This window comes from Miniopterus schreibersii (assembly GCF_964146895.1).
Source record: "Miniopterus schreibersii genome assembly, chromosome: 1".
Classification (NCBI taxonomy): Eukaryota; Metazoa; Chordata; class Mammalia; order Chiroptera; family Miniopteridae; genus Miniopterus; species Miniopterus schreibersii.
In genome coordinates this window covers 117993332-118016839 of record NC_138101.1, presented here as the reverse complement: position 1 = coordinate 118016839, position 23508 = coordinate 117993332, and the positions used below count along the sequence as shown (strand labels likewise).

The 23508-nt window shown below is 38.2% G+C and overlaps 1 protein-coding gene and 1 pseudogene across 4 annotated transcripts in view; both read right to left on the bottom strand.

The window, feature by feature from the left end:
• Positions 1-23508, bottom strand: part of MPP7 (MAGUK p55 scaffold protein 7) — a 288719-nt gene that overhangs the window by 240953 nt on the left and 24258 nt on the right. The gene's annotated exons all lie outside the window — the stretch shown is intronic.
• Positions 285-23508, bottom strand: part of LOC308547502 (large ribosomal subunit protein eL13-like) — a 32775-nt pseudogene continuing 9551 nt past the window's right edge. Inside the window, exon 4 of the transcript in view lies at positions 285-897. The product of the transcript in view is annotated as a large ribosomal subunit protein eL13-like (transcript). The remainder of the gene's footprint in view (positions 898-23508) is intronic.

Here is a 23508-nt window from a genome sequence, read left to right as displayed (position 1 = left end):
GCCGGTCTGCTTCTCTGCCCAGGCAAGGTTGCTGAGTCCATTTTTAACCTTATAATAAAAACAAAAATGTTATTTGCCTTTTGCACTGTGTCCACATTTGCACCAATGATGAAAAGCTATGGTGGGCAAAACCACTGGTACCAAGATGAAATTATTCCTCCTTGTACTCTTTAATGCCAAGCATTCTTATTAAAAAAGGAAGAGAAAAGTATTCACTTTAGAATGTCCTTAATGAAGCAGTAAAAATTAATAATGAACTTTTATCACAAGATGCCAACAGTGCTTTACTTTTTCTTTTCAACATCCTGTTCTGCAGCTTCCTTGGCTCTTTTTGCCTAGATACCAAAGAGCCAGGCATTGGTGTGGGCCATGCAAAGACTGGCAAACACCTTGAAGTTCTCCTCCTCCTCTGCGATGACCCAGGCTATCTCCTTCTTGCAGACTCTCCATGGGCATGACTGGTCCTGTCAGCTGGGTGGCCAAGTTGAGCTCTTCAACAGAACTGTCTCCTTCATAGGAGCTGAGAGCTTTCTTGGGAAGAATATGAGCTTGGAGCAGTACTCCTTCAGACGCTGCATATTGGCCTCAGTGGATTTGTTCTGCCTCCTCCGATCCACCGAAATCCCAATGGTGTGAGCCACCTTTTTGTGGATACCAGCCACCCTTAACTCCTCCAAACTGAAGCCAATGAAGGCTTGCACTCTGCTGTGGTACCTTACAGTGGGGCATCACATATGGGTGATGGAGGCAGGATGTGAGGCTCTTCAGTTTGCCCGGCCTTGCACATGTGGACCTTCTGCACCAGCTGGATAAACCACGTGGCAATAAGCCACTGCCAGTCCTTGTGGAAGTGGGGCTTTAGGATCATGCCATTTGGGGTGGTCACTGTGGCTGCAGCTTATGAGCCTTTTCCAAAGGGGACCAGCCACCAGAAAGATGAACTGACTCTCGAGCAATGATTTTCAACAGTTGTGCAGCGGCACACTGGTGTGTCGCAAGACTTTTTAAAACATGCATTACCTGACTATTTATTCAGGGATACTGACCTCTTTTCCCTTAGTTGTCAAATTAAAAAATGACTACAGCCAACACAACAACAGCCATCCAGTGAATCAAAATTATACCTTTTTTTTGTCAGATAGGCAAAAAAAGTATTTTTTCGTGTCCTGCAGAATTTTAGTAATTAGCTTATGTGTGCCATGAGATGAAAAAGGTTGAAAATCCCTGCTCTTGAGTATCCACCTTTTAAATACTGTGTGATAAAATGAGCAGTACAGAGAAAGTGATGCCGCAGTAAAGGACGTAACTGCTGTCTCAAAGAAAAGCACGTGTGTGAGGGTTTCTGTAAACTCAACTAGTCATTTTTTCATGGAACACCATTTTTACTTGAAACCAACAACTGAAAGACAAATTATTCAGGCTATTCAGATTAATCAAGCTTGAGAATTTGGCAAACATTTTCTTGAAAATGAATGAAGTATGTCTGGGACTTCAAAGAAAACCAACAGTGTGTGTTGCTAATGATGAAACAAGCTTTCAACCAAAAAATAAGTTTAGAAAACTTGCATCCAGAGGCTGTCTTTGCTTGGTGACATGCCGTGTTAACCAAGAAATGCCAGTATTTCCAAATTATCAATGCATGATATTAGAAAATCATGCATGAATAAAAGATTCATTCAAAGTACAAAATAAACCAATGGATTTTAAAGCACCAATATGATAAATGTATTGACATGCGGTATTTTCAGATTCCACACTGTAACTCTCTTTAAGAAACAATCACACAACAAGTTTCCGTGTTGTATCCAAGAATATCCACAATTAACTGAACAGGCTATTTATACAATACTTCTCCTTTCTCCAACTGTAGATCTGTCTGGGGTTGGATTTCTTCATTTCCCTCAACCAAAACATACAGCAACAAATTGAAAGTATACAGTGATATAAGAACATAACTGTCTTCAATTAAGCCAGGCATTAGAAATTCCCAACTCGCTGTTTTTGTTTTAGGAAAAAAAGTTATTTTTTTAATAAAATGTTATTTTTATTTTTAATAAAAATGTTATTTATATTAACATGTCACAAGTTTAATATTGTTATTTTTATATGAATTGAAATAATTTTTTAATTTCACAGTTTTAATTTCCAATATCAATATAATCCACATAAACAAAATTCTTTGGAATCTTCAGTAATTTTTAAGAGTGCAGAAAGGTCCAGAGACACGGAAAGTTGAGAACTGCTATTCTATGTCAGGGATGGGCAAACATTTCCTGCAAAAGGCAGATAGTAAACATTTTAGGCTTTGTGGTTGACGTGCTCTGTCATAAATGAGTGGGTATGACTGTGTTCTCCTAATACTTTATTTCCAGAAACAAGTAGAGAGCCAGGTATGCTGACCACTGTTCTATACCATTATCTGCTAGTGACTTATGGATCTAAAAGTAGCATATTTTCCAGTAACATTTTTATAGGTTATTATTTAAATATTCAAGGAAAGTTTAACATTTTTTCAATTTTTTTATTATGCAGAGATGCATGCAAATGATATGTAATTTTAAACTATGCAGTCCCTAATCATAAACAAATCACATTTCAATTTTATCTAGTCCAAGGACCTTAGAATCTGTCACTACACATAAAAAATTAAAAATAAGCTTACATCTGGCAACATGTTAGGGCCTCTACTTAAGAAAATATGCTTTATACAACCAACACACAAAAAATACTGTACTTCAAAAAAGAAAAAATCATGAGTGATGAAAACATCCCACATTTTACAAACTCAACAGGGTTCAATAATTATGTAATATAAAACGCACATACCTCCTTTCCACAAATGGAAATGAAAATACCAAAGCAATGGAAAAGAAGAATCCCACTGAAAGAATCCTATGAAATTTGAAAGACTTAAAAGAGGAAACAAGAAAAATGCTGCTTTGTAATCCCCAGGTTGAGACACCCAGGCTTTAAGGTTGCTAGAAAAGTCTACAAGGAGCTATAGCTCACCATGCCCAAAAGCACAGGAACCATGAGTGAGTGCATCCGGGATTCCTGTGGTCAGGGCTCTCGGCGGGAAGGCACACAATGTCACAGGCACTCAGTCACTCAACTGCCTCCTGTCTGGAGGCACAGGTGTAAGGAATCAACTGGCAGTCACCGACAATGACCTCATTCCAGACTACCCAGACCATCTATAACAATTCTTGCACGTGCACGGGACCCGTGTTTTCTCTCAGACTGTCCTCAAGGAAAACCGGCAGCATTTTCTAGTGCTAGGTACATCCCCACCTCCTCACAATGGGACGCTTCTCCGCTGATGACCTCTTTTTCATTGTGTCTATTTTCTCCCACCCACTACTATACAGTCTTGGATAGTCCTCATGATTACACGATCAATGATCCACATGCTGGGGTTTTTGTTTCTTTCCTGTATTTTAGCTCTTTCCTCTAATTCAGGGTATACGGCCCACGAAATCATTTGGTCTGGCCCTGCCAAGGCCTCACCAAAGAGAAGCAGTCCCAGCTGCTCACCCACATTAGGAGTGAGTTAATTAAATGTATGACCAAATAAAGCAGGCTAATTTTTAAGTTGATAATTTTGTATGGCCCACAAATGATGTTATAAATATCCAATGGCCTTGGCAGAACAAAGGTTCCCCACACTGCTCTAATTATTGGGGGCAGGGGAGAATAACTTCATTACATTTTCCTTGACTAATTCTCAATTCCAGATCCATCCCAACATTCCACCAGCATTCCCTTAAATCCTCTCTATTAGAAAAAATAATCTTGTAATCCTTTTTCTTTTTAATCCTCACTCCAGGATATGTTTATTGATTTTAGAGAGAGAGGAATGAAGAGAGGGAAAAGGAGAGAAAGGGGAAGGGGGAGGGGAGAGGCAGAAAGAGGAAGAGAGGGGGGAGGGGAAGAGAGAGAGAAAAAAACACATCGATGTGAGAAACATCAATCAGTTGCCTCCCCTGCGAGCCCCAAGCAGGAATCAACCCACAACCTAGGTATGTGTCCTGACCAGGAATTGAAACCGCAACCCTTTTGGTGTACTGTATAGAATGACACTCCAACCAACCGAGCTACCCGGCCAGGGCTGTAATCATTTTTTATAATTAAGATACAGCAATGTAATTTTTTATATTTGTTGGGGTTACATCCACCACTAGATTTCCTTGAGGATGGAACTCATATCATCATGTCCCAAAAAAACAAAAAACGACATAATAGCCTCTATTCAGAAGTAATTCTATATGTGACCAACTCCACCTTCCAAGAGCTCTCTTTCCCTTCAAGGTCAGAGTAACCTAATTACTTTACTCATGGGGAGACAGCCTGGCTAATGAAAAGAGCACACGTTTTGAAATGAGACAGACCAGCTCTGCCTTACTAACTCCATGATCTTAGCCAGGCTATTTAATGAAATGAGATAATATGCAATGACATAAGTAAAACACTTAACCTACAGTAGCCAATCAATAGATGACTGTTTTTATTAACACTTTTCAACCTCATTTTCATCACTCGCTATTTCTCACTTCCTCTAATCTTACAAATTTTTTTAACAGGTCCTGTATTGAAAGAAATACAGGCTTTGGTGGGAGACAGACCAGTTTCCTGATCCTACCACTTACTACATACACAACTCACAAATTATGAAACCTTGGGAAATCAAATAAAATAACATTTATATATATCATGTTAGTGACATATAACCCTGAGTAAAGACAATTTCTGAGACTCAACATGAATTGTTTCATTTAATTCTCAAGATGATCCTATAATGTAATCAGTATTATAATCATCTTATAGATGAGAAATCTGAATTTTAAGCAACTTGCCCTAAACCCACAGTCAGAAGGGATTCTAATGTCAGCATGTAAGAATCTAATGCCTACACTACTAACCACAACACACAATGCTACCTCTTATTCCTGTTAGTTAACCTTTCACATTCAGCTTTCTCAGGTATCAAATAGAAATAAAATCTATGCCTCAAGTACTTTTGTGATGGTTAAATGAAACAATGTATCTAAGGCACCAGGAACACACTAGATGCACAAATATTAGCTCCCCCCTCCTCACAACATTTCCCTTAATGTCATTTTACTTTATCCTGTTTATTTACAAATTAAAAAACTGCCCATTTCAAATCCACATCCTCTAGCTTGCACATCAGTCATGTGCCTTCTCTGATAGACCCAAAACCTCAGGTAGATTTGGAAAACAATATTTTCAGCCTTCAATCCACTGATTTTTGGACACTTAAGACTAGACCACATCAACAAAATCCATACCCTATAAAAGCCATAGATATTTCCAAAACCTATGGTCACATCTTGCAAGGTGGCCAACGATAGTGTTTCCCTATGTTCTATACAGTTACAGTAAATTATGGAGTATGTCAGAAGTTCAAGAACATAATTCAGACTCTACTGAATCTTTCTAATGAACAAAATGTCACCACAGAATTAACCTCAAATCAAAGTAATTTCAAAATGTCATGAGAAACCTAAAAATAATTCAGCCAATAAAGTAAGTCTTATTAAAATTATGAATCACTTTCTATTCAAATTAAGATGCATAAAAATAAAATAAATGTTTATTAAAGAGCTAAATTTAACATTAAATTATAACAGTTACCAAAAGTATATCCCATTAACAATAAAGCCTCTAATGGAATGAAACTACAAATAAATTTAAAAAGTAGAAAAACTGAAAATCCACAAATACATGGAAATTAAGTAACATACTCTGAAACAACCAATGAGCCAAAGAGATGAAATCCATAAAAATGAAAAAAAAAACATAATACATCAAACCTTATGGAATGCAGTGAAACAATGCTAAGAGGGAAGTTACAGCTGTGAACACTTACATTAAAAAAGAAAAAAAATCTAAAATCAATAACTTTATAACTCATGGATCTGGAGAAGAGCAAAGTTAGGAGAGGAAGGACGCAATAAAGATTAGAGCAGTAATAAATGAAACAGAGAATTTAAAAAGAAATAATGAAACTAAAAGTTGTGTGTTTTTTTTTCAAAAGATCAACAAAACTGACAAACCCTTAGAAAAAAAGATTCAAATAATTAAAATCAAAAGTGAAAAAAAGACAATATACCGATGCCACAGAAATAACAAGGGTTACAACAGACTACCAACAAATTGGACAACCTAGAACACACAGAGAAATTCCTAGAAACCTACAGCCTACCAAGACTGTATCATGACAAAATTTAAAAATCTAGGAAGACCTAAAGCAAATAAGGAGATAGAAACATAATCACACCCTCCCAGCAGCGCTGGCCGGTTTGGCTGTGTTTAGAGCGTCAGCCCGGGAACTGAAGGGTCCCAGGTTCAGTTCCAGCCAAGGGCGCTGCCTCAGTTGCCCACTCTCTCTGAAAGGCAACGGAGGGGATCTCCTCCAGTGAGGATTATAAATATTTATATATATATATATATATCTTTATTGATTTCAGAGAGAGGAAAGGAGAGGGAGAGAGAAAGACAGAAACATCAATGATGAGAGAGCCACTGATCGAGCCCGCAACCCGGGCATGTGCCCTGACTGGGAATCGAACCCTGATCACCTGGATCCTAGGTCGACGCTCAACCGCTGAGCCACGCCCGTCCGGGCGTCCAGTGAGGATTAAACAACAACAACAAAAAAGCCCTCCCAGCAAAGAAAAGCCCAGGACCAGATGACTTCACTGGAGAATTCTACTAAACATTTAAAGAATTAACGGCAAGCCTCCTTCAATTCTTCCTCAAAATTGAAGAGGAGGGAACACTGCCAAGCTCCGTCTGAGGCCAGCATTACCATGATGCCAAAGCCAAACAAAAACACTAAAAGTAAACTATAGACCGATATCCCTAATAAACAGTAAATTAAAAACCCTCAAAAAATACTATCAAACCAAATTCAACAGCACATTAAAAGGATTATATACCATTCCCAAGTGGGATTTATCCCTGGAATGCAAGAATGATTCAACATACGAAAAGCGGTCAGTGTGATACACCATGTTATCTAATGAAGAACAAAACCAAGTGATCCTCTCAGTTCACACAGAAAAAGCATTTGACTAAACTCAATACCTTTTCATGATTAAAACACTCAACAAAACTAGGAAAAGAAGGAAACTAAACATAATAAAGCCATATAGAAGCCAGCTGTGAATTACTTCATATTCATACATTCTTTTATTTTTATTAATTTTTTTATTGATTTTAGAGGAGAGAGAACAAGAAACAGAAACATCAATGTGAGAAGCACTGATCTGTTGCCTACCATACGTGTCCCGACTGGGAACTGAACCCCCCACCTTTCTGGTGAACCACAGAACCCTCCAACCAACTGAGCCACGCCGGCCAGGGCCATATTCATACATTCCTGAGAGGAGACAGACCCACACAAGAAATGGTAAATGTCGCAAACTCTGTGCACAACACAGCTACAGGGTGCTTCAGGTTTCACAGTCTTTCCCCAAATGGCATCTTAATCGAGTCCCTTCATCTCCCTTTCTAAAATGTCCATACACACACACTCTGCCCTCACTTAATGTTTCCTCCTAGTGCTTATTACAATCTAATATGCAACATATATTTCACTTATCTTGTGCACTGTCTTTCCTACTCAAATATAAGACACACAAGGGCAGGGACTTCTGTCTGTGTTGCTCACTGTTGAATTCCTAGTGTCTTAAAATACTGCTTGCCACAGGAACAAGTGGCTCCATAAGTATTTGATGAGTGAACGAACACTGGAATCTCTGCTAGTGTTAGCTATGATAACATCCTCCCAAAGGAGGAAGAATTACTAATTTCATTGATCATAATGTAAAATGCTTATTAGACCAAACACATAGTAGGCAAATTCCCTACTAACTAAAGATACGAAAAGGTGAGCATCTATGCCAGTGCCCTTTGGCATTTCCCGCTTTCCGCTCTCCCCACCACAACCCTCCACCCCCGTGGTAAGGAAACCATACTAGTCCCACTCGGCTCAATGCTGCCCACTCTCCATCGGCCATGGGTTGGATCATACTGGTATTCATTGCACAGCTGCTTTCTCATACAAATTTCCGCCAATCTGGGCCTTCAGCATGACCCAAGAGCCTGGCCCTTCCTCCTCCTTTTGGGAGATGGCTGGCCAGCTCCTCTGTAATCACCTGTCCCTCCTCCCGTGGAGAGGCCTGGCACGGGCCATTGCCTCAGCCAAGAACACTATTCTCTTTGACTACTGTGCGTATCTGACATTTTTTTCTGATTACAAATGTTTTCTAAAATTTTTTAAGTTTCTGTTTAAAATGTAATAGCATTTACCATATATCCATCTCTGAAACTCTCAGGAGAGAAAAAAATACTATATAACCACAAATTACTAACAGTGAACCAAGACTTTGTGCCAATGTGGATTCTCTTACTGGCTAGAAAAGAACCCATTACCTTTAATCCCAAAACCTCACTTTCCCGATTTTATCTCCCAGAACATCTCTCCCCTGATGTCCTTATTTTGGAGAGATGCTTGCTGAAGTAATTAGGGATGTAGAGCAATGACATCTGCAACGTACTCTAAAATACTTCATTGATGGGTAGATAGGTAGATATACAGGTAGGTAGCACATATGGCAAAATGTTACCAACTGTTGGATCTAAGGTGGGCATATAGGAGTATTCTTTGTACTACTCTACTTTTCCGTTTATTTGAAATGTTTGTGGTGTCTGGAAAAGAACACCCATGTCTCCCAGCCTCCCCTAACTCAGAGCTATGTATCTCTCCGGGATCCCAATCAGCCACTTAGCGAATGCAGTGACCCTCAGATTGGTTGTCCCTACCTCCAACCCCGCCTGCACACGGCTGCCAACATCCTAAGCTACTTAAATGACCACATTACTACTTTAAATAGAGTTTCAGGTGACTCAGCACTCTCACGATAAAGTGAAAATTCTCTGAAATCACACACGCCCTCCATCCTCTCCACTGTCTTTTTTTTAACTGATTTTATAGAGAGGAGGGGGGAGAGGGAGAGAGAGAGAGGCATCGATGTGAGAGAGAAACATCAATTGGTTGCCTCCCAAACACACCCCAACCGGGATCAAACGCGCAACCTGGGAATCGAACCCACAACCTTCCGGTGTACGGGATGATGCTCCAACCAACTGAGGCTCCAGGTCAGGGCTCGTCTCCAATGCCTTTCACCACAGAAATCACACCAATGCCCTAAAACTACCTGCAGAGCCCTGAACACACCGCTGTTTCACGCCTCTGTGTATCTGCTCTCTCTCGTTCCTCTGCCTGCTTCAAACACGGGTGCGTGTCTGTCACTGCACCGTCCGAGGAGCAGTGTAAGCAAACAGGACCGTCATATGAGTGACAGGAAAGTCTCAGTTATGCACTGATACATCCTTATTCATACCTGGATATCACTATTCAGCAATTCCTTTCAAAATCAGTAGAGGGTGCCATAATTTCATTTTTAAAAGAGAAAGTTAAAGTCATGCTAACAAAAGCAATTTTCAACTTCAGATGGAGTGTTAAAAGTTCTAAAAAAATTTTTCCCCAGTTTTGAGATATAACTGATATCCATCACAGTATAAGTTTAAAGTATACCAAATAATGGTTTCACTTACATATATTGTGAAATGATTACTGCTATAAATTTAGTTAGTATCTACCATCTCATATAGATACAAAAAGAAAAAGCAAAAAAATAAAATAAAATTTATAGAATTAACTGTAGTCATCATGCTATACATTACATCCCCAGTACTTTGTATCCTTTAACCGGAAGCCTGTACCCTCTGACCTTCCCCATACCCCACTTCCCCACCTCTGGTAACCACATATCTATCTAATCTATTTTTCTAGGAGCTTGGGTTTATATATCTTTTTCCTAATAAATAAGGATTTTCAAAATGAAAATAAACACCCATTATCAACTTAAACAAAATTTTTTAATTTAAAAAAGAAACCACATGACCATACACCTTAAATTCTAAATGTGATTATATTGTTTGAACCAACCATTTAATTTGTAGGAATTCACCCTAAAAAATAACCAACGAGTATGCAACAATGGATCAATCATTTTAAATAAAATATACTGGGAAATAGTTGAAGTTTTGCTTTTTGTTGTTGTTGTTTGTTGTTTTTAACCCTCACCCGAGAATATGTTTTTTTCATTGATTCTAGAGAGAGAAAAGGGAGAGGGAGAGAGAGACAAACATCAGTGTGAGAAACATCTATCCAACCCTCGGCCCTTCGGTGCACGGGACAGCGCCCTAACCGCTGAGCCACACCGGGCAGGGAGGCTGAAGTGTTCAACGACAGTATCTTCACTGGAGAGTTACTACTTCACTCACAGTATCAACATGGAACCGACCCTAATGCACAGCTATTGTGACTTCAATATATTTGCACCAGTACATGTGGCCTCTGTCTCACCACCTCTTTATTCAAACTTTTGCCATTTATTTCACTTTTGGCCTTCTGGTCTATACTTTCCTAAGCTGGTTCCTAGTCCATTTTTAGTTTGGGTTTTACAAGTCCAGAAAGGTACTGACCACTAACAGTGACCACATTTTAAACAGGACAATAGAGCTCAACATTTCTGGAACTTTCAAAATGAACCTCTACCTTTTGTAACTTAAGTTATATATTGCTTACAGTTACCAAATAATTGTCAAGCTCTTACAATCTGCACAGTACTATACCGGGCTGTAACAGGAATTTCCAAAGTATCATCATATTTAGATTTGATCATCTGAAAATCAATTCCAGTTCTAAAATTATGAATCTATGAGTCTTGTTTTATTCTGTGATTTTCAGGGACTCAAGTAAACCCGGTCACCCTCCGGGTATTCTGAAGCTGCACATTCCCTGTGTAAACTGGAATCACTTCCATGAGATCTCATCCTTATCTGAAAGGAAGGAGAGATGAGACTGAAAAAGAATGGAACTACCAAAGAACCTAGGAATTTAGTAAGCTTTCTGTGAGATATTAAAAATCAAATACTACTCAAGCCTGGGTCATAACACCAGGAAGCTGGCATCAACTCTCATGCACTTAGTCTTCCCAACAAGGTCTTCCATTTTCTAGCCAATCTCTCAGTCACTGTTTTCTTCAATGAGTAAAAACGCAACAAATATCTGTCTATATCTAATCTAAACAAAAGCATTAAAAGACAATCAGGTAAGATTTTTTTTCCAAGTTAGCAAAAACATTTCTTAATAGTGGAAACTTAATAAACGCTTAGGACTATTTGAAATTTGAACCTATTTAGGTAACATTAAAAGTGAGTATGTAATCTGACAATAAAAGATCCATTTCTAACGTGCATGTCCCAGTGAAACTCCCACTCACCTAACAGCTGCAAATTCATTCTGTGTTTCCTAAAAAGAGTCTCTTCTCATTTGCATTTCTTTAAAGATTTGAATGATTTCTTTATTTTTGGTAAAAGATAAGCTGGGAAGGGTGGATGTCTTAAACTGCTGAGTAGATCAACCAGCCAAAAATGGACTGGGGAGTTTTAGAGTAGGATTTTAGAGCTCTGAAGTGAAAGCTCAAGAGATTATCCAGATAAATGTAAAAGAGAAAAGGGGCCTATAAAAGACGAGGACCCTAACTTCTCTGAAGCCTAAGATACTGGGCCAGACCTGGGGGGTTGGTTAATCAGGAAGAGGAAAAATAATAAGTCTGTGCTACCACTCTCTCAACATCAAGAAAACCTGTAACTATCATCAAGTAGAAACAAACTGACTAATACTTTTCTTTACACTTGATAGGCCTATATTAAGATTTACAATGAAAATCCTTCTTTCTTAATTTTTGCAACAGTTACACAAAGTGAACCAAGTAATTGTGCCTTCTTGATTGTTCCAGGCATCATCTCCCCATTATAAAAAAAGATACTTTTGCTATGGCCACTCCTACATGAATTATCTTCAGTTGTGTTACAATCTCCTTGGATTAAGAAAATGTGACAATATCTCAGATAAGTTCGTTTTACTCTCCCCTAAACCACTTGAGAACATTTCTACAACCATTAATTTCACAAACCAGCCAAGACATCTAAGAGAAAACTCATAGCTGTAAAATTCTGGAAATCTTGCTAAATGTGTCTACAGCTCAAGAATTGTGTTTCTTTGCCTTAATCCCTGAAGATTAAACTGCTATGGAAAGAAAAGAGGGAAGAAAAGAGCCCAATAAATTACCATTTAGAAATCACTGAATTAGTGTAAGAGATGTTTAGATGAGGCAGGAATTACCGAAAACCATTGGGCTTTTGTCCCTTTTTTTTTTTCATTGAGGGTTTTTTTTAATTGAACGTATTGGGATGACATTGGCTCACAAAACCATATAGATTTCAAATGTACAACTCAACAAAACATCATATGCACACTGCATCGTGTGCCCATCGCCCCACGCAGTCTCTTATTTTCAATCACTAACCTAACTCATATTGACTTTATATTAAATGCTCACTGCATCCCTGCAATATTACATCTCAGTATTTGTAGCACTAATTGCACTTTTTAAGGCTATTTTTTCATTTCAGGGCCCTTTATTTTGGTAACAAAACATACACTGTTTTGAAAAGTAAACAAATGGAATTGAACATCTTTGAGACACAGTTCAATGTGGAACCAGTATAATAGGAAATCATTCAGCTGCAAAGCAATGATGAGCTGAAAGCTGGGTACCACAACCTCCCACTGATTGATGAATTACCCACTTTGAGGAGACATGCATTGAAATATGCATCTGTGTTTGGAACAACTTTCTGCTGTGAGTTCTTTTCAAAACTTACCATTGCAAAGAGTTCACTGCACTCCAGACTGACCAATGCAAACCTGGAACAGTAGTTCCAAGTAGCAACATCAATACCAGCTAACATCACACACCTCACCAAAGAGAAGCAGTTCCAGCCAGCATATTAGGGGTAAGTTAATTAAATGACCAAATACAGCAGGCTAATTTTTAAGTTGATAATTTTTGTATGGCCTTAAAATGAAGTTATAAATATCCAAATGGCCCTCAGCAGAAAAAGGTTCCCCTCACCCCCATGTTAGTACAATCATACGCTAAATATCTGGCAGGGTAAGCAGAACTAAACTCATAGTAATTAAAGAATTGTTTTACCTTGTCATGAACTACAATTGATGTGTTTTAATGTTTTAAGGAATTATACTAATCCAAATATTTCCCAAAATGGATCACAGACCTAAAAATAAAATGCAAAACTATAAAACTCCTAGAAAATAACAGGAGAAAATCTAGATGAACTTGGGTTTGGCGGTGACTTTTTAGATAAAATATCAAAGGCACAATTCATGAAAGAAATAATTGATATGCTGGACTTTGCTAAAACTGAAAATTTCTGCTCTACAAAAGACAATGTCAAATGTCAACAGAATGAGAAGACAAGTCACAGACCAGGAGAAACTATTTGCAAAAGGCACATCTGATAAAGGACTATTATAGAGAGGAGGGAAGATGGTGGAACCCTGACAAAAAGGAGAGGCCCTTGCTTCCAGCCATGGACTGGATTTACAGCTAAAATACTGCATAGCCAGCTTGGAGAAATATACCTGATTGGACATATTTCCAGTAAGGAACACTGAACATCATAGAGTCTGGTTAAGAGAGGGGGGCACAGAAAGGGGAGACCCCTGAAGCCAGTGCTTGCCTGCAAAGTCTGAAGGTTAGAGGCTGCAAGGCTCCCTCCCTTGGGAGTGTGGATTGGCATGCAAAAGCTGGGATCTCAAACCCGGAGCGAAGGAGAAGGGAAGGAGGGCCCATGCTCGGAGGGCAGAGGGACTCAGGGGAACAGAGTGCCTGTGAGCAGAGGATCACGCATTCCCAGTGAAACAACACGCCTCATGGCGGCAGCTGGGACAGGAGAGTTTCACCCCGGGTACTGACCGCAGGAAAGGCTGTCCCACACAGTGTGGCTCCAGAATAGAAACGGGCCAGAGGGCCTGCACTCAGAAGCGACCTAAAGGGACCCTCTGCTTTGCTCTAAGGCACTGTGTAGAACCCCAGAAAGCATTTGAACTGTGTGGCTCCAGCCTTCAGAGAAGGAACAGAGCCGCCATCGGGGGGATTGGGGCTCCAGCCACAGGAGCGGCCAGTGGAGTGAAGAGGAGATTTTTGACCTGCTCTGAGGGGAGCCGGGATAGTGCACAAGGAGCTGCCCCAGCTTTACTGCGATCAGCTGTGCAGGAGGCCTGCGTGGGGCTGGCTTTGTGACACTTCCTGCTTGGCTCCAAGGCGCAGGGGCACCAGGACCTTGCACAGCCGGTTCAATACCCATTTGTTGCTTTGTGCGTTTAGGATTGCTGAACGGGCATCCACCTTCCCGGCTTGATTTGGGAAGAAGGACCAGGGAAAGCTGGGATTTCTGTTTGCATAGTGGAGAGTTGAAATGAGTGCCCTGTGAGATCAGCCAACCAGATCTGGGAAAGGAGGGTTGGAACATGCCTACCTCTCCTGCAGGCTAGGGGCACCACCCCAACAGGAAAGGGGCTGGTTGAGCTCACTGAAGCCCCAGATATGCTCTGAAGACCCAGTCCTGAGGGGGAACTAGAATTGGAGGACAGGGTAGAGACTGAGGAGTTGGCTTTGAAGCAGAGACTAACTTCCCCACAGTGACTGTCTGACAACAAAACCTCTAAGTAAGGGTAGCAATATCCTAAGCTACACTAGCCACCCTGCACACCAAAGACTCTTGAGAAGACTCTAGATGAAGACCAGGCAACCACAAGGGGGAGGCAAAATAGTTGACAAACGGAGGTGGTCCACAGAGAGGCTCAGGTCGGCCAACTACCTAAGGACACCAAAGCAAAACCTAGACAGCTCCAAACATTGGCTGACACAAAAGTATCTCTCAAGAGACCTGAAATCAGCATACAAAACAGTAAGCCTCAGGCAACATAAGCCCAGAGGAAACACACCTGGTTCACTACTTTTTCTTCTTAGAAAAAAGAGGAAAAAGAAAAAACTTTATTTTTAAAGTTTTTGTTTTCAATTTTTTCATTTTTTAAAAAATCTGTTTTGTCTTACTTTGCTAGTCATGTTTTTGCTTTGTTTTGTTTTTTGTTGTATTATCAAGATTTTTCTTGCTATTCTCTGCTTTACTGCTGGGATATTATCATTATAACTAATAAGTTTATTGCTTTTCTCTGCTGTTTCCCCCATATCTCTTATTGGCCTCCTTCCCTGCCCTTGCTTCACCTCTCTCTCTCTTCTTGTTCCATTGGCATAACTTTTTTTCCTTTTCTTTTTCTCCCCTTTTAGTCTCTGTCTTCCTGTCTTTTTGTTTGTTTATGTTTCTCTCTTTATTTTTATTTTTTATTTTTCAACCATTTTCCTATTCCTATGCTCTACCCTTAATTTTTTGCTCTTCTTACCTTTCAGAATCTTTTCTCTGCCCCTTTCATCTCCAGTAGCTTCTCTGTTTTTTACTTTTTATTTCATTTTATTATTATTATTTTACTATTAATGATAATATCCTTTTCTCTCTCTCTCTCTCTCTTTTTTTTTTTTTTTTTTTTGCTTTAGCATTTGTGTTCTCACTTTGCTCTCCCAATTCTACTTTCTGTTGGGTTGTTTTCATTGTGATTGACAGGATATTTTGTAAGTTATAATTTGTTCCCTAGCAGTTTGGTTGTGTTTTGTCAGCACCTGTAAAACACCTCACCCAACGTGATGGTGACAGACCCTCAGAGGTAGCCAATCTTAGAAGAGAATGCATCAACAACAATCTAGACCCAAGCACAACAGGAGAGCTTAAATAACCCACAAAAGGGACACCTATAAAAGGGACACACCTAGAGCCAAGAGCTCAGAAGTATAAGGAAAATATACCTAAGGGTCCCAATGGACACACAGTACAAAATCCCAACCCACAAGCCTGGGAGACAACAAATATATCTAATATACAGATACAAACACTAAGAGCCACCAAGTGGGGAGACAAAGAACCCCCACACTAAAGAAAAGAAAAATCACCAGAAAAAGACCTTGATGAGATGGAGTGAAGCAAGTTACCAGAAACAGAGTTCAGAGTGAGGGTTATACAGATACTCAAGGAAATTAATGAGAACAACAAGACACTTAATGGGAAGGTCCTGGAACTTAGTGAAAGTATAAAAACAGAGCTACATATAATAAATAAGAACCAGGCAAAATGAAGAATGCAATATCTGACATCAAAAATACACTGAAAGGAATTAAAAGCAGGCTCAATGAAGCAGAGGACAGAATAAGTGAATTAGAAGATAAGGTAGAAAGAACCACTCAATCAGCACAGCAAAAAGAAAATACACTTAAAAAGCGTGAGGACAGTTTAAGAGAACTTTGGGACAAAATGAAGCAAAACAACATTCGCATCATAAGGGTTACAGAATGGGAGGAAAGTCAGCAAGGGATAGAGAACCTTGTGGAGGAAATTTAAACAGAAAACTTCTCAAAGCTGGTGAAAGAGAAAACCACAGAAGTTCAGGAAGCACATAGGGTTCCAAACAAGAGGAACCCAGAGAGACCCACTCCAAGACACATCATAATTAAAATGGGAAATGTTATGGACAAAGAGAGAATATTAAGGGCTGCAAGAGAGAGACAAGCAGTGACCTACAAGGGAACTCCCATAAGGCTAACAGCAGATTTCTCAACAGAAACACTTCAGGCCAGCAGAGAGTGTCATGAAGTTCTCAAAGTAATGAAATGCAACCAAGACTGCTTTATCCACAAGGCTATCATTTAAAATTGAAAGTGAAATAAAGAGCATTCAAGACAAAAGAAGGCTAAAGGAGTTCAGTACAACCAAACCAGCATTGCAAAAAATGCTAAAAGGACTGCTTTAAAAAGAAGAAATACTGAGACAAAGGTACATTGGCATACAGGGGAAAAATGGCATTAAATAAGTATATGTCAGTAATAAATGTAAATGGATTAAATGCTCCAATCAAAAGACATAAGGTATCTGGATAAGAAAACAGGACCCAAATATATGCTGTCTAAAAGAGACCCACCTGAAAGCAAAAGATTCACACAAGCTAAAAGTGAAGGTATGGAAAAAAATATTCCATGCAAATGAAAATAAAAAGAAGCTGGAGTAGCAATACTTATTTCTGACAAAACAGACTTCAAAATGAAGACCATAACAAGAGACAAAGAAGGTCACTACATAATACTAAAAGGATCAATCCAACAGGAGGAAATAACCTTATAAATATATGTGCACCAAATAAAGTAGCACCTATAAATATATAAAAAATTTCTTGGTGGACTTTAAGAGGGAGATCGACAGCAACAAAATCATAGTGGGGGACTTTAACAACCCACTGCCATTATTAGATCATCAGGAGAAAAAATCAACAGGAAAACAGAGACCTTAAATTACATACTAGATCTAATGGATTTAATCAACATTACAGAGCATTTCATCCCAAAGCAGCAGAATACACATTCTTCTCAAGTGCACATGGAACATTCTCAAAAATAGACCACATGTTAGGACACAAAGCAAGTCTCTACAAGTTCAAGCAGACTGAAGTCATATCAAGCATCTTCACTGATCACAATGGCATGAAACTAGAAATCAAGCTCCATAAAAAAGCTCAAAAATATTCAAACACATGGTAGCTAAATAGCATGTTATTAAACAATTAATAGGTTACCAATTAGACAAAGGAAGAAATTAAAAACTTCCCAGAAAAAAACAAAAATGACCAGACAGCAACTCCAAATCTATGGGTCACAGAGAAAGCAGTCCTAAGAGGAAAGTTCATAGCATTACAGGCATACCTCAAGAAACAAGAAAAAGCTCTATTAAACCATCTAACACAACAATTAAGAGAACTAGAAAGGAAATAATAATAAAAGCCCCAAGGAAGTAGAAGGAAGGAAATAATAAAGAGCAGAGCAGAAATTAATGACACAGAGACCAAAAAAACAATACAAAAGATCAATGAAACCAAGAGCTGGTTCTTTGAAAAGATAAATAAGATTGATGCATCTTTAGCCAGACTCATAAAGAAACAAAGAGAGAGGACGCAAATAAAATCAGAAATGAAAGAGGTGAAGTAACAAAAATACAAATACAAGGACACCACAGATATACAAAGGATTGTAAGAAAATACTACTAGCAACTATACGCCAACAAGCTGGACAACCTGGATGAAATGGACAAATTCCTAGAAACATACAATCTTACAAAATTCAATCAGAAGAAATCGGCAAGCCTGAATAGGCTGCTAACAACTGATGAAATTGAAGCAATAATAAATAAAATTCCCAGCAAACAACAGTCCTGGCCCAGATGGATTTACAGGCGAGTTTTACCAAACACTCAAAGAATAATTAACACCCATTCTCCTCAAACTATTCCAGAAAACTCAAGAGGAGGGAAAACTCCCAAGCTCTTTTTATGAAGCCAGCAACAGCCTAATCCCAAAGCCAGATAAAGACACTACAAAGAAAGAAAATTACAGGCCAATATCCCTGAGGAACATAGATGCTAAAATCCTCGACAAAATACTAGCAAACCGGATCCAGCAATACATTAAAAAGATCATACACCACAACCAAGTGGGATTTATTCCAAGGATTCAAGGGTGGTATAATATTCACAAATCAATAAATGTGATACATCACATAAACAAAATGAAGGACAAAAATCATATGATCATATCAATAGATGCAGAAAAAGCATTCGACAAAATCCAGCACCCATTTCTGATAAAAACTCTCAGCAAAGTGGGAAGAGAGGGAATATACCTCAACATAATAAAGGCCATATACAACAAACCTACAGCCAACATCACACTGGATGGTTAAAAACTAAAACCATTTCCCTTAAAAACAGGAACAAGAAAGGGATATCCGCTTTCACAACTCTTATTTAACATAGTACTGGAGGTCCTTGCCACAGCCATCCGACAGGAAGAAAACATAAAAGGTACCCAAATTGGAAAGGAGGAAGTAAAACTGTCATTATCTGCTGATGACATAATATTGTACATGGAAAACCCTAAAGACTCCATCAAAGTAATACTAGTTTGGATAAATGAATTCTGCAAGGTAGCTGGATACAAAATTAACATCTGAAAATCGACAGCATTTTTATACACCAACAACAAACTCTCAGAAAGAGAAACTAAAAAAGTAATACCATTTACCATTGCAACTAAAAAAATAAGATATCTAGGAATAAACTTAACTAAGGATGTAAAAGACCTGTACTTGGAAAACTACAAGACACTGAAAAAAAAAAAAAAAGAAGATATATACAAGTGGAAGAATATACCATGTTCATGGATTATAATAATTAATATCATTAAAATGTCCATACTACCCAAAGCAATCTACAGAGTCAATGCAATTCCTATTAAAATTCCAACAGCATATTTCACAGAGCTACAACAAATATTCCAAAAATTTATATGGAACCAAAAAAGATCCCAAATAGCCGCAGCAATTTTGAGAAAGAAGAACAGAGTGGGAGGGATCACTTGACCAGAAATCAAACTATACTACAAAGCCACTGTAATCAAAATAACCTGGTATTGGTACACCAACAGACATATAGATCAATGGATCAAAACAGAGACCCCAGAAATAGACCCATGCCATTGTGGTCAGTTATTATTTGACAAAGAAGGCAAGAGCATACAATGGAGTCAAGACAGTCTCTTCAATAAATGGTGTTGGGAAAACTGGACAGATACATGCAAAAAAATGAAACTAGATCACCAATTTACTCCATACACAAAAATAAATTCAAACCAGATAAAAGACTAAAATGTAAGTTGTAAAACCATAAAAGTCCTGTAAGAAAACATAGGCAGTAAAGTCACAGACATCCCACGTAGTGGAATTTTCACTGATACATCTCCTAGGGCAAGAGAAACAAAGGAAAAAATGAACAAATGGGACTACATCAAACTAAAAAGCTTCTGCACAGCAAAAGAAATCAGCCTCAAAATACCAAATAATCCCATGGCATGGGAGAACATATTTGCTGAGGATGCATCTAATAAGGGACAAATTTCTAAAGTGTACAAATAACACATACAACTCAACAAGAAGACAAACAATTCAATTAAAAAATGGGCAAAGGAGTTAAATAGACACTTCTCCAAAGAGGAAATACAGATGGCCGAGAGACATATAAAATGCTCAAGGTCACTAATCACCAAAGAGATGCAAATTAAAATCACGAGGTATCACTTCATACCTGTCAGAATGACTACCATCAACAAATCAACAAACAACATGAGCGGACAAAGACGTGGAGAAAGGGGAACCCTGGTACACTGCTGGTGCGAATACAGACTGGTGCAGCCACTATGGAAAACAGTATGAAGGTTCCTCAAAAAATTAAAAATGGAACTGCCATTTGACCCAGAGATCCCACTTCTTGGAATATATCCTAAGAAGCCAGAAACACTAATCAGAAAGAATATATGCACCCTTATGTTCATAGCAGCACAATTTACAATAGCTAAGATCTGGAAACAGCCCAAGTGCCCATCAGTAGATGAGTGGATTAAAAAGCTGTGGAACATTTATACCATTGAATACTATGCAGCTGTAAAGAAGAAGGATCTCATACCCTTTGAGACAGTATGGATGGACCTGGAGAATATTATGCTAAGTGAAATAAACCAGGCAGAGAAAGACAAACATCATATGATCTCACTTATATGTGAAATCTAAAGAACATAATAAACTGATGAACAAAATAAGAGTCATTGTCATGGAAGCATGGATCAGACTCAGGAATCTCAGAGGGAAGATGGAGGGGTGGGTGGGGTGGAGGAGAGATTGACCAAAGAATTTATATGCATATATGCACAACCCATGGACACAGACAATAGTGTGGTGAAGAGAGTGGGTTCAGGGTAGAAGGGGTCAATGGGGAAAAAAGAGGATATCTGTAATATTTTGAACAATTAAAAAAAGGACTATTACAGAAAAATAGCATTTTAAAAAATCTTAAACTAAACAGTAAGAAAACAAACCACCAAATTTAAAAATGGGCCAAAAATCTTATCAGACACGTCACCAAAGAAGATATATAGGTGGCAAATAAACGTATGAAAAGATGTTCCACATCATCTGTCATGAGGGAAATGCAAATTAAATAAAAATGAGATACTATTACACACATTTATGTATGGCCAAAATTCAGAACACTGTCAACCAAATGCTGGCCAGGATATGGAGCAACAGGAACGCTCATTCACTGCTGGTGAGAATGCAAAATGGTACAGCCACACCGGTGGCAGTTTCTTACAAAACTAAACATACTCAACAAACAATCCAGCAATCCGTCTCATTGGTTTTTACCCAAAGGAGTTGAAAACTATATCCACAAAAAAACATGTAAAAGAATGTTTATAGTAGCTTTATTCATAAGTGCCCCAACTTGAAAGAACTCAAGATGTCCGTCAGTAGATGAATGGATAAACTGTGGTACACCCAGACAATGTAATATATTTCAGAACTAAAAAGAAATGAGCTATCAAGCCATGAAAAGACATAGAGGAACCTTAAATATATATTACTAAGTGAAAGAAGCCAATCTGAAAAGGCTGCATACTGTTGATTCCAACTATATGACAATCTGGAAAAGGCAAAACTATGGAGATATTAAAAAGATGAGTATTTTCCAGGGATTGGGAGGTAGGGATAAATAGGTAAAACACAAAGGATTTTTAGAGCAGTGAAAATACTCTGTATGACACCATAATGATGGATACCTGTCGTTATACATTTGTCCAAACCTATAGAATATACAGCACCAAGAGTAAACCCTAATTAAACTATGGATATTGGGTGATAAAAAATGTGCCAATGTAGGTTCATCAATTGTAACAAATGTACCTCTCTGGTGGGGGATGTTAGAGCAGGGAGGCTATTCATGCAGAGGGAAGGTATGGGGTATATGGGAAATCTCTGTACCTTCCCCTCAATTTTGCTGTAAACCTAAAGCTGCTCTAAGAACACAAAGTCAATTTAAAAAATTAAAAAATTTTTCATGTGCATAATTCAAAAGGACACAAAAGAGCTCAAAAATAAGGTTTCTAAGCAAAAGTGATTTAAGCAAGATTTGCAATGTGCCTTTTCCTCTTTGCAGGTGTACAGCCTACTTTTTTGGAAGGAAGAGAAAAACCTGCAGAATATCTCACTTAAGGACAGGTAACAATCACAGACTCTGAAATCCATTTGCTTTATTTGAGAAGGAAAAATATTAGGTGATGGGGCCAGAGAATCTGTAATACCTCTATAAGATTTCCTGAGTGTTGTCCATGATAGCACCACTAATATACCAACTAATTTCAGTAAGTCTGTTGATAAGTCAATAAAACATGACATAAGGATGCTGTTCTTTAACTAATCTAACTTGTTCCAGGTCTGTATTTTAAAATATCTAGTGTAATGTATGATCTACATGTCCTTTAAGCACTCCTTCCTAAATATTGCTTCTTTCAAGTCATACTGACAAATATTGAGTGCAGGGAGCACCTCTTTGTCTTTCCTGAAATATGTCTGGAGAGCACCTGTTCAAAGCAGCTAGACAAATATAAATCCATCTACTTTAACAGGGAGTCTAAGGGCAAGGTTAAGATTCTTCCGTAAAGCTAAAGAGCGTAACAACACAGCTTGAATAAAAAGCCAGCTCACCTCAGCTTCTGGGAAGCTAAAGGAGGCAAGGCCAAGATTCTCCTCTGAAAATTAGGCAGACTAATGGATGATAAAGACCCCAGTGTTCTAGTCCATATAGTTTGACCTTGAGTATCTAAGTCGGAAATATACCTGAGGTAGGAATAACCAGACATCTTGGGCCAACCTAAAACACCCCTTAAATTCATGACTTAAATTAATGCTTCTTCCACGTCCACAAACCAAGGAAAATTACTTGTAAAATAATTCCAAGATGTGCTACTTAACAGGTGTGTCCAATTTGTGAAAATTTATCAAAGTGTATACTTACCTGAGCACTTTTCTGTATGCATTTTACTTTTGAAAGTTTCATTTATATATGTATATATATTAAATATGTATATACACTTACATACATATATGTCTATAAAATAACGAACAGAGGTAATGTAAGGTATGGGTAGATCCTCAAATAAGGAAAAGAGGTGATATATTTATAGCATGTTATTTACAACCATTTAAAGGCTGGAAATAATTTCTAGAACATAATTTCACTCCAGTAACAAATGCTGATGAATCATCATCAGATATAAGTAAATGACTCCCTCAACTATATTTCACCTTTTCATTAACTGGATTTTCATAAATATTTGCTTGCATTTTAATTTTATATGCACTTTTAAAAACAAAGATTACTTTTTTAAAATAGGAAGAGAAATGATATATGAATGCTGATGCCAGGAGATGTTGAAGTAGCTTCATTTTTTTAAAAATTTGACATATTTATTTTAATATAATTATCATTATTTTAATTAAATA